The 15,873-nt window shown below is 41.5% G+C and overlaps 1 protein-coding gene across 4 annotated transcripts in view; it reads right to left on the reverse strand.

Moving 5' to 3' along the window:
* The window catches only part of SPTBN1 (spectrin beta, non-erythrocytic 1), a 193,584-nt gene that overhangs the window by 123,231 nt on the left and 54,480 nt on the right, over positions 1-15,873 (reverse strand). The gene's annotated exons all lie outside the window — the stretch shown is intronic.

A 15,873-nucleotide genomic window follows, 5' to 3' on the forward strand; every position in this document is an offset into this window, starting at 1 on the left:
TTCAGCACTTCTGCACGTGGTTCCCTGACAGAGCCAGGCACCATCACGCCATTCATGGCACCATTTGCTCAGCCTAAAACTCCCTCCCACCCACTGATGCTGCCTGTCCTGTGAGAAGTGAGAATCTTCTCTGAGGACCACAAGACACATTGTGTTCATCACCTATCTCTGTATTTCTAATATTAATCCCAGTACCTAGTAGGAGCTCAATAAAATTTCACTTAGTCATTCACTAATAAATGAATGAAACAAAAAATCAAATACCACCTTACTCATTTAATAATCATGATTCACAGAGCTTAAAAACAGAGAGGCTGCTTTGATGTCCTTTTAATGCACCTGCTACCACAGGATTTCCTGTTAAAAACTCTAATTAGTAGATCAATAGTAGCATTTAAAAAAAAATGTAAGAGAATAGAAACATCACAGCACCTCATGTATTCAAGTTCAGCATTATGTTGTCAAACCTAAATGTGGGTGAATACACAAATGCACCCATACACATTAATTTTTGTGTATACTGATCACCATGTAATATAGAATTCCTGCTGATACTCTGCTCAAATTTTTTTCTGCCAAAATCTTAAGTCAGTTATAGACTGGATCAATAGGATCAGTCTGAGTCTTCTGTTCAGTTTAAAAAACAAAGAGGGGCGCCCAGGTGGCTCAGTTGGTTAAGCGGCTGCCTTCAGCTCCGGTCATGATTTCAGGGTCCTGGGATCGAGCCCCACATCAGGCTCCCTGCTCAGCAGAGAGCCTGCTTCTCTCTCTCCCCCTCTCCCTAACACTCTGCTTACTGGTGCTCTCTCTCTAACTCTGTCAAATAAACAAATAAAATATTTTAAAAAATAAATAAATAAAATAAAAATAAAAAACAAAGAAATGTCATCTTCTCTGATAAAATTCAGTTCAGACAATAATGCTGTTAGGTGTGCCAATTAAAATGGCTCCCTGAATATGAGGGGAGCTGGGGAAAAAAAAAAAAAAAGGAACCTGAAGATTACACCTGATTAAATGCACAAAGGCATCTATACAAGCACACCTGTTAATTCAGTGCTGTGGGTTTTGGGTTTCAAATTAGTATCAAGTATATCCTCAGCCTTGCCTCCTCTCCATCCTGTATTTCTCAAGGCAGTCTTAAATACCTCTACATTATTTACAAGCATCCCTTCTAACACTGGCCTTCCCTCAAATGCTTGGAGACAACTCCATGGATTGTGTGTGGGCTCAGGGAAGAAGCTGTGAGAACACACTAATCCTCTGTAGAGGGACCAGTTTCAGGTATAAAGTTTTGTGTTTTCATCATAGGGACGTATGAGAGGCTAACTGATTTGGTCTGTAAACTCATTTCTCCAAGATCAGCTTCGTGACTGTCAACCCATGGAACTGTCAAATCCATCTCAAAAAAGGTAAATATCGACCAAGGGCCAAGCGAGCTAAATGACACACTGCCAGTCCCACAGAAAGGGGCTGGACAGCTTTTGTTGTTGTCAACCTAAGAAGAGAAGGTTTAAACACCGGTTAAAACAACAACGGCAAGAGCACTCTAGTCCATGGGTAGCCTATTCTGAGGAATGAGTGGCCTTTGGCCGTCATAGTGAAATAAAAGTATTCTAGGAACCATAAACTACAGTTACAGTGTTCCATTCCCTGTTATGCTTGGCGACCGTATTCACCAAATTCCCTATGTCCTGAAAGTCACAATACATTATTCCAAGAGGACAACTGTGGCCAGCATTTACAAATTTGTAAAGAATCATTAAAGCATCAAACTCCAACTGCTGGCACCCACTCTAGGCTAACTGACGCACAGGAAAACAAACTGTCAGCCAACCTAGGAGTGAGCGCCTCTTTCGAGATGCCCCACCAAGCACCTTCAGTATCTGGAAACGTGGAAGGTAAAGAGACAGCTTTGAGAGAGATCCAGAAACACTGTAATGGCCTGGGGAAGGACTGGACAAGTGTATCTTTAGCTGTAGCTCTAATGGGCAAAAAAGTGCAAAACCCTAAGGGCAGACACTTGGAACACAAAAAGGAAGCAGGGGCCAGATCAAGAGCATCATGTGAAAGAGATCCGATCCTCTGTGTAATGGTTTGTACCAGCTTAAAAATAATGCCCCAAACTTCCAAAGCCATCTCTATAAGTTAATATTGTAGTAGAGGAAAGAGATCCTGCAAGAATGAAAATCTAAGACCAATACTCTGTGGTGAGAGAAAGACTAAACTCCAGATTCTAATTATCAACTCACCCTGCTTCTGCTTACTACTAAGGGAAAAAAAAAAGTGTTTCAATATTATGCACAGAAAGTATCTCAAAAGATATGCATCAAATTTTTAAAAGAAATTATCTCTTACATTTTAATGTAAAATTCTTAAACACAAGAACTAACTCTTTGATGGGTATCACAGAAATTAGGGGCAAATTTTCCCCAGATGAAGTAGAAACTTGGTAGCTCTGACCATGTATGGGCTCTTCAATCTGACAAGTAAAAGCACCAAACTGCCTTTTGATTTCTATGAGGCACTGTAGGAAATGTTGACAGAAGTATTATTCAGTCACAATCTCAAGGGGTTTACTGATCAGCTAGGGAGAGAATATAGATATACCCACCTTGAGCACACACGTGAAACTAATATAACTCAGGGGATAGAATAGAGAAATGCAACAGCCAAAGAAGTTTCTTGAAAAGGTCAGTGTGAACCTCACAGGAGATAGCTTCAAGGAGGAGTCGGGGCTCAGGCTGCGGACAGTGGAGAGGCTTGGGTTTCCTGAAGGCTTACAGGGAGCTCCAACAGGTAACGGGGAACATAGGGAGGGCTGGGGACTGGCAAACAGCCCAGCATCTCTCTGATGCTGTTAAGATGCCTACGGACACAATCATGCGACTCATAAAGCAATTTCACATAGGTGCTCAAGAAATCTAAGGAGTCTGCAGAAATTTAAACCTGTATGGCAAAATTTTTCTCAGCCTCACCCAATAACATGTGTCCATCGCCCAATTATGTCACTACCTTAGGGTTCTGAAAATTCACAGGTTTGCAGGAAAGAGGTCAAAACTTAAGCTCAGCAAATTCCCTTGAAGATTACACCAATGAGAATAAGGAAAAACTGTGGAAATGGGACATGTTTTTCTTTTCTTTTCTTTTTTTTTGAGATTTTATTTATTTATTTGGGAAAGACAGTGAGAGAGAGAACATGAGAAGGGGGAGGTGCAGAGGGAGAGAGAGAAGAAGACTCCCACTGAGCAAGGAGCCTAATGCGCGGCTTGATCCCAGGACCCTGGGATCATGACCTGGGCTGAAGCCAGATGCTTAACTGACTGTGAGCCACCCTGGTGCCCTGGGACTTTTCAACCAGAGAATTAAGACGCTAAGATTTAGGCTTTGGGGAAACATCACAAAACTTTTATGTAATCCTTTCACATTCGTTGCTTATTTTACACACACGATCTACTTCCGCAAAATAGATTAAGTGTGGGTAAGGAGTATGCTAATATGGTGCTTACATTGTTGTAATGCTAAAAAATCTGGAATGATGCTCTGTTACTGGGCACCTGTAATACTCTAAGAGTGGTACTGATCTTTGAGGCCTCAAGAAGACAGAAAGGGACAGACTGCTTCCAAGTAACAAAATTGTCAAATTCACAGAAGCATCTCATTAGAGGCATATTCAAAAGACTGAAATGCTAATGTTCATTTCTTTTTGTGAACTTTATTGCTTCAAAGACCTTAAAGGAAGCTGTATATATTATTGGTTACTTTTCTTTAAAAAAAAAGACTTCATTTATTTATTTAGAGTGAGAGAGAACATACAAAAGAGGGGAGGGGGACAGAGGGAAAAGCAGGCTCCCCACTAAGAGGGAGCCCAATAGAGGACTCGATCCCAGGAATCTGGGATCATTACCTGAGCAGAAGGCAGGGTTAACCAGCCAAGTCACCCAGGTGCCCCTGCTTTTTTTTTTTTTTTAAAAGAAAGCAAGCAAACAATAGCAAATGTCACCTTATCATTTTGTAACAGTTTTATTTCTGAATCAAGAACATCAATCTATCTGAAAATGTGCTGTGAGCATTTTTGTTACTTATTGTCACCTGCCCAGCTCCTATCTCCTTTTTCAGAAACAGGTCCTTGACTGCAGAGAGCACTGCCATGCTCTACATCCCTCCACACCCTGCACACCCTTTGGTCAGGGTAGCCCCCTGACCAAAGCCTAGTAAACTATAGCCTCCCTATCAACACCCCCCCACCATCACCACCATGTTTCCAACTGGAACTAGAAGAATGGGGAGAGTGGCAGGTAGCAATGTCCAGGGGCAGACAGCAATCATCTGTTTCAGTCAGTTGGAAGACCACCTCCAAGGGGAGAGACAGAAGCTAAAAACAAGAGACTGGGAGATGGAAACCTTAATTTCTGTGGTTCCAGGGCCTGTCTATACTTTGCCTTTCCCTCGGATTGGCTGTTTTAACTCTTCCCTTGATTATGCAGAATGTCCCTGTATCTTTCCCCAAAAGTCCCAATATAAAGTACAGTCTTCCACCACGCCACAATTCTGCATTAGAAATGCCAACCACAGCCTCTAACTGCCGGCCAAGTGCCCTTTAAGTTGTGGATGGATGGGGCTGGGACGTTTTGTACATAGGGCGTCCTGCTCTTCACCAGTATTGTGGATACAACTGCTGCTTTTCTTTTTCTTCTTCTTTTTTTTTAGAGAGGGAGGGAGGGAGGGAGGGAGAGAATAAAGGAGCTGGGAGGGGAGAGGCAGAGGGAGAGGAAGAAGGAGAGAGAAAATCCCGAGCAGGCTCCATGGCCAGCACAGAGCCCAACAAGGGGCTCAATCCCATGGGATCAAGACCTGGGCCAGAATCAAGTCGGACACTCAACTGACTGAGCCACCCAGGCACCCCATGGATAACTCTTCTTAAAGTAATCATTTGTAGGGGCCCCTGACTGGCTCAGCCTGTAGAGTATGTGACTCTAGATCTCAGGGTCCTGAGTGAGTCCCATGCTGGGTGTGGAGCCTACTTAAAATGTAAATAAGTAAATAATTGTGTGAGGCACCTGGGTGGCTCAGTGGGTTAAAGCCTCTGCCTTCCGCTGGAGTCATGATCCCAGGGTCCTGGGATGGAGCCCTGCATCAGGCTGTCTGCTCAGCAGGGAGCCTGCTTCCCTTCCTCTTTCTGCCTGCATCTCTGTCTACTTGTGAGCCCTGTCTATCAAATAAATAAATAAAATCTTAAATAAATAAATAAATAAATAAATAAATAAATAAATGTGTGTGTATGTATGTAATCATTTCTTTTTTTTTTTAAAGATTTTATTTATTTATTTGACAGAGAGAGATCACAAGCAGGCAGAGAGGCAGGCAGAGAGAGAGGAGGAAGCAGGCTCCCTGCTGAGCAGACAGCCCTATGAGGGGCTTGATCCCAGGACCCTGGGATCATGACCCGAGCCGAAGGCAGTGGCTTAACCCACTGAGCCACCCAGGCACCCCTGTATGTAATCATTTCTAAGTATCCAGTTGGTCTCAGCCTGGTATAAAAAGATTTTGGGGGCCAATCAGAGCCCCACCTCTGTATTCAACCTCAAAGAGATGTGAACCAGTGAAAACCAGGATACTTAGCGAGTCATGGGGCAATGAGGTCAAAAGAGAGAAGACTGGCAAGAGGAGAACTGGAACTACAGTACCCCAAAGCCATGTGTGAGCTGAGTTAGGAGGGGACAGATACTCTCTCTATGCACAGGGCTCCAGTGAGCCAGGACCACAGCCTATGTGAAAGATGAAGATGCCTCCACCCCCTCAGCCACAGTCACTGATGGATTTCCAGGTCTCATCAGCCTGAAATTCTGCATTAGCCCTACCCCCACTCCTCCCTTACTCCACTAAAGACATAGCCTTTTTTATTCAGATAATTCAAGTAAATTTCTGTTCCTGACAACCAGGAAGAACTAACCAAAAATAACTTTGAATGCAGGCTTCTTTACAGAGAAGCCAAAGAGCAGACACAGACCAAATGCTTGATACCTTGCTACCCAGAGCCCTCCCAATGGATTACTATTTAATGTGATCATGTCAAAACTGACAAATATACAGTTCAATAACCAAAACCATCTCCTTTAATCAACTTGGTGTCAAAAATCAAAATGTAATTTAAGAAACTATCTAACATCCAGGCATCAATCTCTCTATAAATCAGAAAAATTGAATGGTATCACTGAAGATGTGTTTACGTAAGACCTTAGCACTCTGAACTGCATTAATGTAAAACCTACTTTTTGACACTATCCGTTTTTTCTTATCATGTGACATGTTTTAAAGTGTAGAGGACTTTACAAATGTCCTGTTATGCAAACTGTATTTTCTATCTTCCTATGATGGTACCTGTTCATAGATCTCCTTTAGTAGAAACTGGCGAAGGAGTTAAACTATGTAAGTGAATTTAATAAAGGCACAAATAATGACCTCATGAGATCTCAAACAACGAAATGAAAAACTTCCAAAGTCCACAGTACCTTCAGATACCTACAATGGACCGGTCATCTGTTTCCAGGAACTGCCAGATAAAAGAGTATTATGATGCTGGAAGCTTTCATAGCATTTTCCTGTTCTTTCTCACTGATCTGCCACAATTACTTACAGAAGAGAGCGGAGGGAGAAACGAGGTACTGATGCATGCTATAACATCGAAGAACCTTGAAAATGTTTTGTTAAGTGAAAGAAACCCAGTCACAAAAGGCCACAGATAGCCTGATTCCCTCTATATAAAATGCCCAGAATAGGCAAATCCATAGTCAGGAAGTAGAGTAGTGGTTGTGTGGAGCTAGAGAGAGTGAGAAAATGGGAAATGACTGCTAATGTGTATAGGATTTCTTTCTGGGGTGATAACAATGTTCTGTAATCAGTGTTGATTACTACACAGCTCTGTGAGTATACTAACAACCCTTACTAAAGTGTGTACTTGACAGAGGCAAATTTTATGATATGTAAATTGTATCTCAATAAAGCTGATATTTAAGAGTCAGACAGATGGGGATGGGCACATTTGCAGAGAGAGCCAGGAAAAGCCGAAGAGAAGAGAAAAATCTTAAGTTTTTCCTCTTGCTTACCCAGGCAGTCCCCAACAAGATAAGATAGATTATAAGTTCATTGACAAATTAATCATAAAATGTGTGGTGGGGGGCACCTGGGTGGCTCAGTGGGTTAAGTACACCTCTGCCTTCGGCTCAGGTCATGATCTCAAGGTCCTGGGATCCAGCCCCACATCAGGCTCTCTGCTCAGCAGGGAGCCTGCTTCTCCCTCTCTCTCTGCCTGCCTCTACCTACTTGTGATCTCACTCACTCTGTCAAATAAATATTTTTTTTTAATAAAAATGTATGGGATTTTGTCATAGAAATGGTGATTGATTGAATTCCTTAAAGGTAAGAGGGTGACGTTAAGTATTTTGGTAGGGTGGGAAAAGGAGTTAAGGCAAAGGTTAAGTGTGAAATAAGAGGATTAAGGGAGTGAGGCTCAAGGGAAGAAGTCCTGCCAGGTGGCTGAGAAATAAGAATGAGGCTCTAGAAGACAGGCAGGAGTATGGGCTGGGTTAGGAAGAGGGAATGGTGGTGTGGTTAAGCGGTGTGGTGAAGGAGAGGAGGGGCAGGCCATGCTCCCCACAAGGATCATTTACCTCAGGCACTACGGGATGTCAGCATTGCTAAGGTGAGAACACAATGTCAAGGGTGTAAGGAACAGCAGCAGGAACCCAAACTGATATCCAGAGTGGGAAGGGGTTGTCTCCAGCAGTCAGAGGAAATGGAGGGAAAGAAAACCTGACAGAACTGTACCTGAACAAGAAAGAAACGATTCCTACATTCCTCTGGTCAGGAAACTACTGAAGCAGTATGTACACAGAAAATAAATTGAGGGTGCAACCTGAAAGTACATGGAATGACCTAAGCAGACTTTCTCCTCAATAGTTTCCATGAGCCTCTTAGGTATGAAATGCCCTTTCAGACTCAGATTTCACAAATAATGGGTGGCGTATTTACTGTGCACTAGGGACCATGCCTCTCTCTCAAATAATCCCAAATAATGCAAAATTTAGGGAAATAGCTTCAAGAGAGGATGAGGAAAATAATGGATAGCTGTTAAAGCCCTATTAATCCTGACTATAAAAACCCACTCCCTCGGTTATGGACATTGGGGAGGGTATGTGCTATGGTGAGTGCTGTGCAATGTGTAAACCTGGCGATTCACAGACCTGTACCCCTGGGGATAAAAATATACTATATGTTTAAAAAAAAAATAAAATTTATTAAAAAAAAACAAAACCCACTCCCTCAGGCAAGAAGTCTTTCCCTTGGGCCATAGAAGGGTTCCATTGAACATGGCGGGTGGGTGAGCAAATAAGAAAAGCTCTCAGTTAATTTTAAAGGAATGAGTCCAAGCTTGAGAAGCCAAAAGCAGACTTTGTATTTTAATGAAGGGGTCCACAGGGATCTGCAGCCTGGCCTCTTCGGTTTTGTGGCGGTGGAAACAAAGCAGCCGTGCCCGGGTTCAGGCCCCCATCCCTTCCCAAGTTCCAATGATCTTCACAGGACTCCAACCACCCTCTTCAAATGACTGCTGTTCTTCCTCTTGTGATCACCCCTTGCCTCTAGATTACTAGAGCACTAATTGCCTCTACCACCTTCCTGGCACTGGCATACATGTTTAGTTAATGTTTCACGTAAATAGGTTTTATCTTACCAATTAGACAATTTTAGACCATGTTTTACAGACTTTTGTATACTCCATAGCATGCTGGCTTTGTACTCTCACTAGAACGTCAAATATTTTTTACATATATGTTATATGTATGTATATATTATACTTTATGCACATACATTATTCATATTATATATTCTTATTCAGATGTATATTATATATGTATATATTTTTATATACATATATATTTGTTATTCTTTTGGCAGGGCCAGCAGATTATGAATTAACAGTCTAATCCTAGAAGGTTTCTAAGTAAAACCATCATATTACAGGAGACCATAAAAAATATAAAGGCAATATCTAAACCACCTCACTAAAAACTCATGATTATAGGGGCGCCTGGGCGGCTCAGTGGGTTAAGCCTCTGTCTTTAGATGTCATGGTCCCAGGGTCCTGGGATGGAGCCCCACATTGGGCTCTCTGCTCAGCGGGGAGCCTGCTTCCCCCTCTCTCTCTGCCTGCCTCTCTGCCTATTTGTGATCTCTCTACCAAATAAACAAGTAAAATCTTTAAAAATATATAAAAAATAAAAATAAAAACAAAAACTCGTGATTGTAGGTAGAAAAGACATTAAGATATCTCTGGAAAAAGGTAAACTTAAAAATCTTTTAAGGCTTTAAAAATAGGTTTTCCTCCATCCAAATGCAGGAATTAAGTGAACAATTTCAGTACATAACCTTAACAATAGCTTGAAATTTGCAGTCACATGGGAGAAAGTGATGGCAAGTTCTGCTCCAATTCTCAGTGTACAGATTCTCTCTTCCTGAGGAAACCCTGTGCCTGAATCTTTTTTATCTATCACTGCAGGATTTTCTTTAGGATATACTTTTCAAGTTTCCCTAGTAATTTTAATGCACACTCTAATTTAGGCCCAGAGAAATATTCTGCCCTCCTGGAGATTAAAAATGAGAAGGCCCCAACAGTGATAGGGGCTGGGGCGGTGGGGACTCAATCACGGTTTGGGACCAGGAGGATCCACCCATACAGCGGCTGGAATGAGGCCTGGGATTAGAGGAAGAATGTGCCCCTCTTGCCAAGAGACAGCCCTATACTCAGTTTGGGCGGAAAATGAAGGCTTCTTAGGTGTCAAGATACCTACACGTAAACTGTGACCTACTTACTGGGAGAAGGGGCAGACTACTATGTTAAAGAGATAAAAAGCTGATTTTCATTTTGGGGGTTAATACTCAGAGGTAAGAAGATATGAATACGAAGTGAGAACACTATGGCCATGTCCCAGGAAAGCGTTTCTTCAAACTGTATCATATGCATTAAAAAATGTGGACTACTGGGCTCCTCCTTACATTAGTGAATCTCAACTTATGGGGGCCCTTGAATTATGCATTTTTAAACAAGCGTGCTAGTCAGTCTTCCGCATCCAAAAACAGTGCTTGAGAGCAGTGCCAAAATTTCAGCTGAAAGAGCAGAGTGCAGATGTGCTCAGGATCTGTTGCAACCTTGTATCCACTTAAGAGAGCACAAAAAGGACTAGTATTCATTTTTACACTAATAATTCAACTGATGTATTATTCCTAATCAGAATTTAAATTCACATTTAGCCACATGGTCAAATACCTACTGTTTTATAAATATACCCTAGACTTGATAGTATTTTAAAGCTCACATTTGTTTGTCAGGATCTATAAGGTTTTAGCCAATAAAATAGTGTCTGTGCGAAGGCACTCACTGGCCACACATGACTACTGATCATAAGAAATGTGGGTAGTAAGATACAAACCAGATTTCAAAGACTAAGAAAAAAATCTGAGGTATCTAACTTCTTATACTTGATTGCACATTGATATGATAAAATTTTGGATGATTTGATTAACTGGAATATCTTACTTAGAAAGTTAAAAATCATATATGGCTAGTATTACATTTCTTTCAGGCAACCCTGCTCTAAATATTTAAAGCATATCAGTAGTTTAGCTGATTAAATGCTCCACCAAAATTCTTGGTCACTTAAATTACTATGTTTAAAGGGAGTCTGGCCTATATATATAGCAACTAATAACTTATATACTTTATGGATGTAATGTAAAGGATACAATTAAGTGCATTCAGCTCATTTTTCTATGGCTATCAGCTGTCCTTCACTCCCCACTAACCATGTAAACTCAAGGTCAATTTCTTTTGCTAAGTCCATAGCTTAGCAGAAAGGCTCTTAGGCATAATTTTAGCTCATAAATGTTGATGAGTGACATCTCCCAAAGGAATTTCATTTTTAATGTCTTTTTTTTTTTTTTTTTTTACTTAGTTTTTTATACATGGGCTTTTTCCTACCATTTTTCTATGTCATGATTTTGGGGAGGAAAATTTAAGCTTATGAATGTGATATTAGATGTTAAGATGTTTTTATGCTTTGTTTTCCTCATTACAAAATATTTCAGATTTTATTTCAGGAAAAAATTCAGGTAAGTAAAAAGGAAAATCACGTAGAAATAAACACTATTTTGGTGTATATCCTCCCAATTTTTAAAATTCACTGTTTATGAGTTTTGATACAAAGATTAATTCTATTTTTTTTTTTTTTTTTTGAGAGAAAGTGTGTTTGCTGCGGGGAGCGGGAGCAGAGAAGAGCAGAGGGAACAGGAGAGAGAGAATCTTAAGCAGACTCCACACGCAGCACCGAGCTCCACAGGAGCTGGGGGCTCAAGCTCATGACCCTGAGATCATGACCTGAGCCGAATTTCAAGAATAAGATATTCAACTGACTGAGCCACCCAGGCGCCCCAACTTCATCAATATCTTCAAGCGAAATGTTGTACTTTTTAAAGGATTTGTGTTGATTGTACAAAATATAACCTCCTAAGTGATATAACTTATCTTCTCTAAGTGATATAACTTATCACTTAGAAAAAGAAAACATTTACCTTTTACATTTCTTTAAAAGATTAGGTTTTACATTTTTATTTCAAATAAAGTGCTGTTTTACAAAAAGCCTCGCTTATTTTGAATCCCTTTCTTCACCAGCACATGTTCCACAGTGCTGGGGCATGTGGTCAGAGGACAGGAATGTGGGTATGCCATCATGGGATGTGGGAAATCATTTACAGAATGCATAAAAGTCACTTCACAGCGCTCTGCCCTAAGGCTGAATCGGCATGGCATCTCTCTGCTACACAACATGATATACCAAGGTTTTTCTCATCTTCCTTCTAAATTACAAATGGGAGCACAGAGTTTAGGCAGAAGTATAAATCTCCCCAGTCTCATATACATGAAATTTGTGAACACGGGGCAACAGTCCATCTTAGTTCTTATTATGTTCTAAAACATTCCTAAGTCTTGGCCTTTTGCAAGCTAACGCCTTGACAGACCCCCACTCTTCACCCAACTTGTGTGAAGGCAAACTTTCAGATGAAGCTTTTCTCTACTGTGGGAAAAAGCTGCTGTTTCTGTCCCCACCAGGAGATTCCCTAGACAGATGATGAAGATAGCAAAGTTCACTTCCCTGTGACTCCACTTGTGTTTTCTTCTGATGTTTCGGGTACTAAAGACGGGGAGGGCTGGTGATGAGTGACTGCGATGTGAATCAGACTAATTTTCAAGCAAAAAAGTCTAACGAGACTAGAAAGATTCAAAGCTCCCTAGGCAATGGAACCCCAGACTCTCTCATCTTTGTGATGATAAACTGGCACTTGACAAAGGACTGCAGGCCTGATTCTTATGTTTTTAAAACATGGATGTGTTCCACACTGCACTAGAGAAGCCATCTCCCCTGTGAAATCTCTTACACCAAATGGGTGTCCCAGAATGCAATTACCTTAACTGCCTGGAGTGAGCCGCAGATCCCCCAGCTTAAGGGATCTGTCCCCCAAGACTGCCTCCACTTCCGATGCCAGTCACAAGTCCCAGGCCACCATACTTCTGACTGATCAGCTCTAAGTTCATGGGTTCCCATGAACAACCCCCTTAGGTTCAAAAATTTACTAGGACAACTCACAGAACACAGGAAAATACTTATGTCTGCTGAAACAGCCAAATGGAAGAGGTTTATAGGCAAGGTGTGGTGGAGGGGCACAGAACTTTCACGGCCTCTCAGGACCCACCACCCTTCCAACACACTAATACATTCCCCAGCCCAAGAGCTCTTCAAATCCTCCAAACCCAAGTCATTTAGGGGTTTTTAGGGAAGTTTCAATACGTAGACATGATTGATTAAATCAACCATAGAGATTAAACTTAATCTCTAGGCCCCCCTCTTTTCCAGAAGGTGGGCTCAAAGTTTGGTCATTTCAGTGACTAATACCATCCTAACAGAGCTAAAGGTCTCACCCTCAGTCACCCACCCCCCCAACAAATCCAGGTGTGAGGAAGATGGCTTTTCATGAATAACAACAGACGCTCAGCAAATTCCAAGGGTTTTAGGAGTTCTGTGCCAAGACTGAGGACAAAAACAGTATTTCTTATTACAACACAAAGCTAAAAGCAAGAGGAGGATAAAGGAAAGTAAAACTCAAGAACAGTTTTAACAACTCACAGGAAGAACATATACCTATAAATAATGTACATTACCTCTATATAAAACACGTATACATAGCAGCCTAGTAACAGAAAATATCTGTAAACTGGGTAAAATTTAATTTGTAGCAAGTAGTTTACCTCACCTTATTTCCTCAGAGATACAAACATTTAAAGCCACTTAGTAAAGGACACAATCCAAGGTGGTGTTCACATGTCAATACAAAATGTACCGTAAAAAGATGAATTCCTGCAGTAATGTCTTTTATGTATCACCCCAGGCTTCAAGACTGTAGTCTAAAGAAGACTCAACATGTAGAGCACTTGAGAGGGAGGGGAAACTTGCTATATACATTTCCACCACGCTAGCCAAGATTTCCCACTTTAGAACATGCGTTTGTAAGCATTCCCTCATGCTGAATCTATCATTATACTACTTCCCTCTAAAAGACAGGAAGATATTTCTCTTTTCTCAGAATGAGGTGCCAGCCTTCCACACCACTCCCACATTAAAGTGTGCCTTTAACATAACCCTGTTGAGTTTGATACTTCAATTCTTACTAGACTTGAGCTGGGTCTAGATGGATGAATGGTCTCAGACACCCAGGGAAATAGGCCAGTCAACCACCAAGACTCCACACCAGTCTTGAAATGTGATTCCCCAGAGCAGCCACATCAGCATCACCGGGGACCCTGTTAGAAATGTTTATCACCGGGACGCCTGGGAGGCTCAGTTGGTTAAGCGGCTGCCTTCGGCTCATGTCATGATCCCAGCGTCCTGGGATCGAGTCCCACATTGGGCTCCTTGCTCGGCAGGGAGCCTGCTTCTTCCTCTGCCTCTGCCTGCCATTCTGTCTGCCTGTGCTCACTCGCGCACACTCTCTCTCTCTCTCTGACAAATAAATAAATAAATAAATAAAAGAAAAGAAATGTTTATCACCAAGCTTTGTCCTAGACTTACTGAATCAGAAACTGCGGGTGGGCCCAGCAATTACAAGATGACCAGACAATTATGATGCATGCTCACATTCTAGAAGCCCAGTTCCAGACACTGCTGAACTGTTCTGGTACTCTCTCTCTCTCTTTTAATTCTGTTGCTCTTATTTTCAGCATATAAGATTCTTAGAAAGCTCAGAGACTTTCCTGTCCCACAGAATAGGGAGTTAGGTAACAAGAAAATTTCCTCCAATAAACAGATGGTTTTCCTGGTATCTACTGGATGCACTGAAAGCAATTCTTTTTCTAAACATCATTTAACCTAGAGGCAACAAGTTTTCAGTAACTTTCATGGTTACTCATGGCTTCTTCTGGACCACAAGATTTTTCCTGAGCCTTTTATCATCTTTTTTTTCTTAAGCCTGTTTTAGTTACCCAAAATCAATATTCTATACCAGTGAGCTCTGAATCATTTTATATTTTACTGAATATAGAAAAATAGGAGAGTGTATATACTTTGGAGCCAGTCTGCCTTAGCCACTTATGAGCAGTGTAACCCTGGTCAAGTTACTTAATCTGTCTATGCCTCAGTTTCCTCATCTATACTTTATAGATATATATGGTCGTATATGGTTGTTATAGGATTAACTTAATACATACAATGCATTTAGAACGGCACCTGCACGCGGGAAGCACGTTAAATGCTTACTATCATAACCACCGTAGTTCAGAGACCTAGATAACAGAGAAAGCCACCCTAGGAAGTGTTAGGACAACTGATCAATACTAAGGACAGTTGGGGATCTCCCCTGGAACTGCACGAAAAATCAGATACTAAGAGCAAGGAACTATTCTACAATTGCAGGTACAATTTTCCTTACAAGGGAGGTAATACATAGTAGCCTAGAATCAGAAAGTAAATGACTCATGATCAAAGGTAACTGGCCACCAATATCATACTGATCTAAAGACTTAAATGAAGATTCAAGAAAAAGAGGTAAGAGATCAAAGTACAAATCAATCCACTGGCACAAGCCAAGATTAAGGTTTCCATAAGGTTCCATGTTAATGAATAGGCTAGAAAATCTTCCAATTCTAGAATGACTACCTGGTTAATCATTCATTTATGCCCTCAGATCAGGCTAGCTCGAGAAAGATCGTTAAATCACCACCACTCAAGAGACACATTACCCTAAGGCAACGGGCGAATTTTCCTATAGCATCTAGTTGGCTGCATCCCCCATATCCACTTCTGTCTTCCTCCTTCCTGTAATATTCCAAATTTTCTAGCCAAACTGTTCAGATGGGGCTGACCCCCTCCTCACCTCACCCCACAACCCCCCTCACTACTCCAGAAGTGTGTCCTGATTAGCTGATGTCAGTCAGCATATCCTCTTCTCTCACTCCACCTGGAGAGAGATTCTGAGGGAGACCTCCGACCCAAGTCAGGATTAGTCAGGCCAGTGAGACTGCTCCTAGGGCCATGGTAGAAATACTGGGGCAGCAGAGGTGCTCTTTTCTCCTAGATATCCTTACAGGCAGATCTGGGACCTGAGGCAGTCATCTTGGAACTACAAGACCAAAAATAGAGAGAAGGAAACTGGGCCCTGGTCACACCATTTAAGTCCAGGAGTAAGTCTTGCTTTAAAGGCCAAATTTGTCTTCAATGTGACCAATATATTCTCTTTATCATTTAAACCACTTTGGGTTAGGTTTCCTATTGC

This window comes from Lontra canadensis, unplaced genomic scaffold, assembly GCF_010015895.1.
Source record: "Lontra canadensis isolate GAN:19392208 unplaced genomic scaffold, GSC_riverotter_1.0 scaffold61, whole genome shotgun sequence".
Classification (NCBI taxonomy): Eukaryota; Metazoa; Chordata; class Mammalia; order Carnivora; family Mustelidae; genus Lontra; species Lontra canadensis.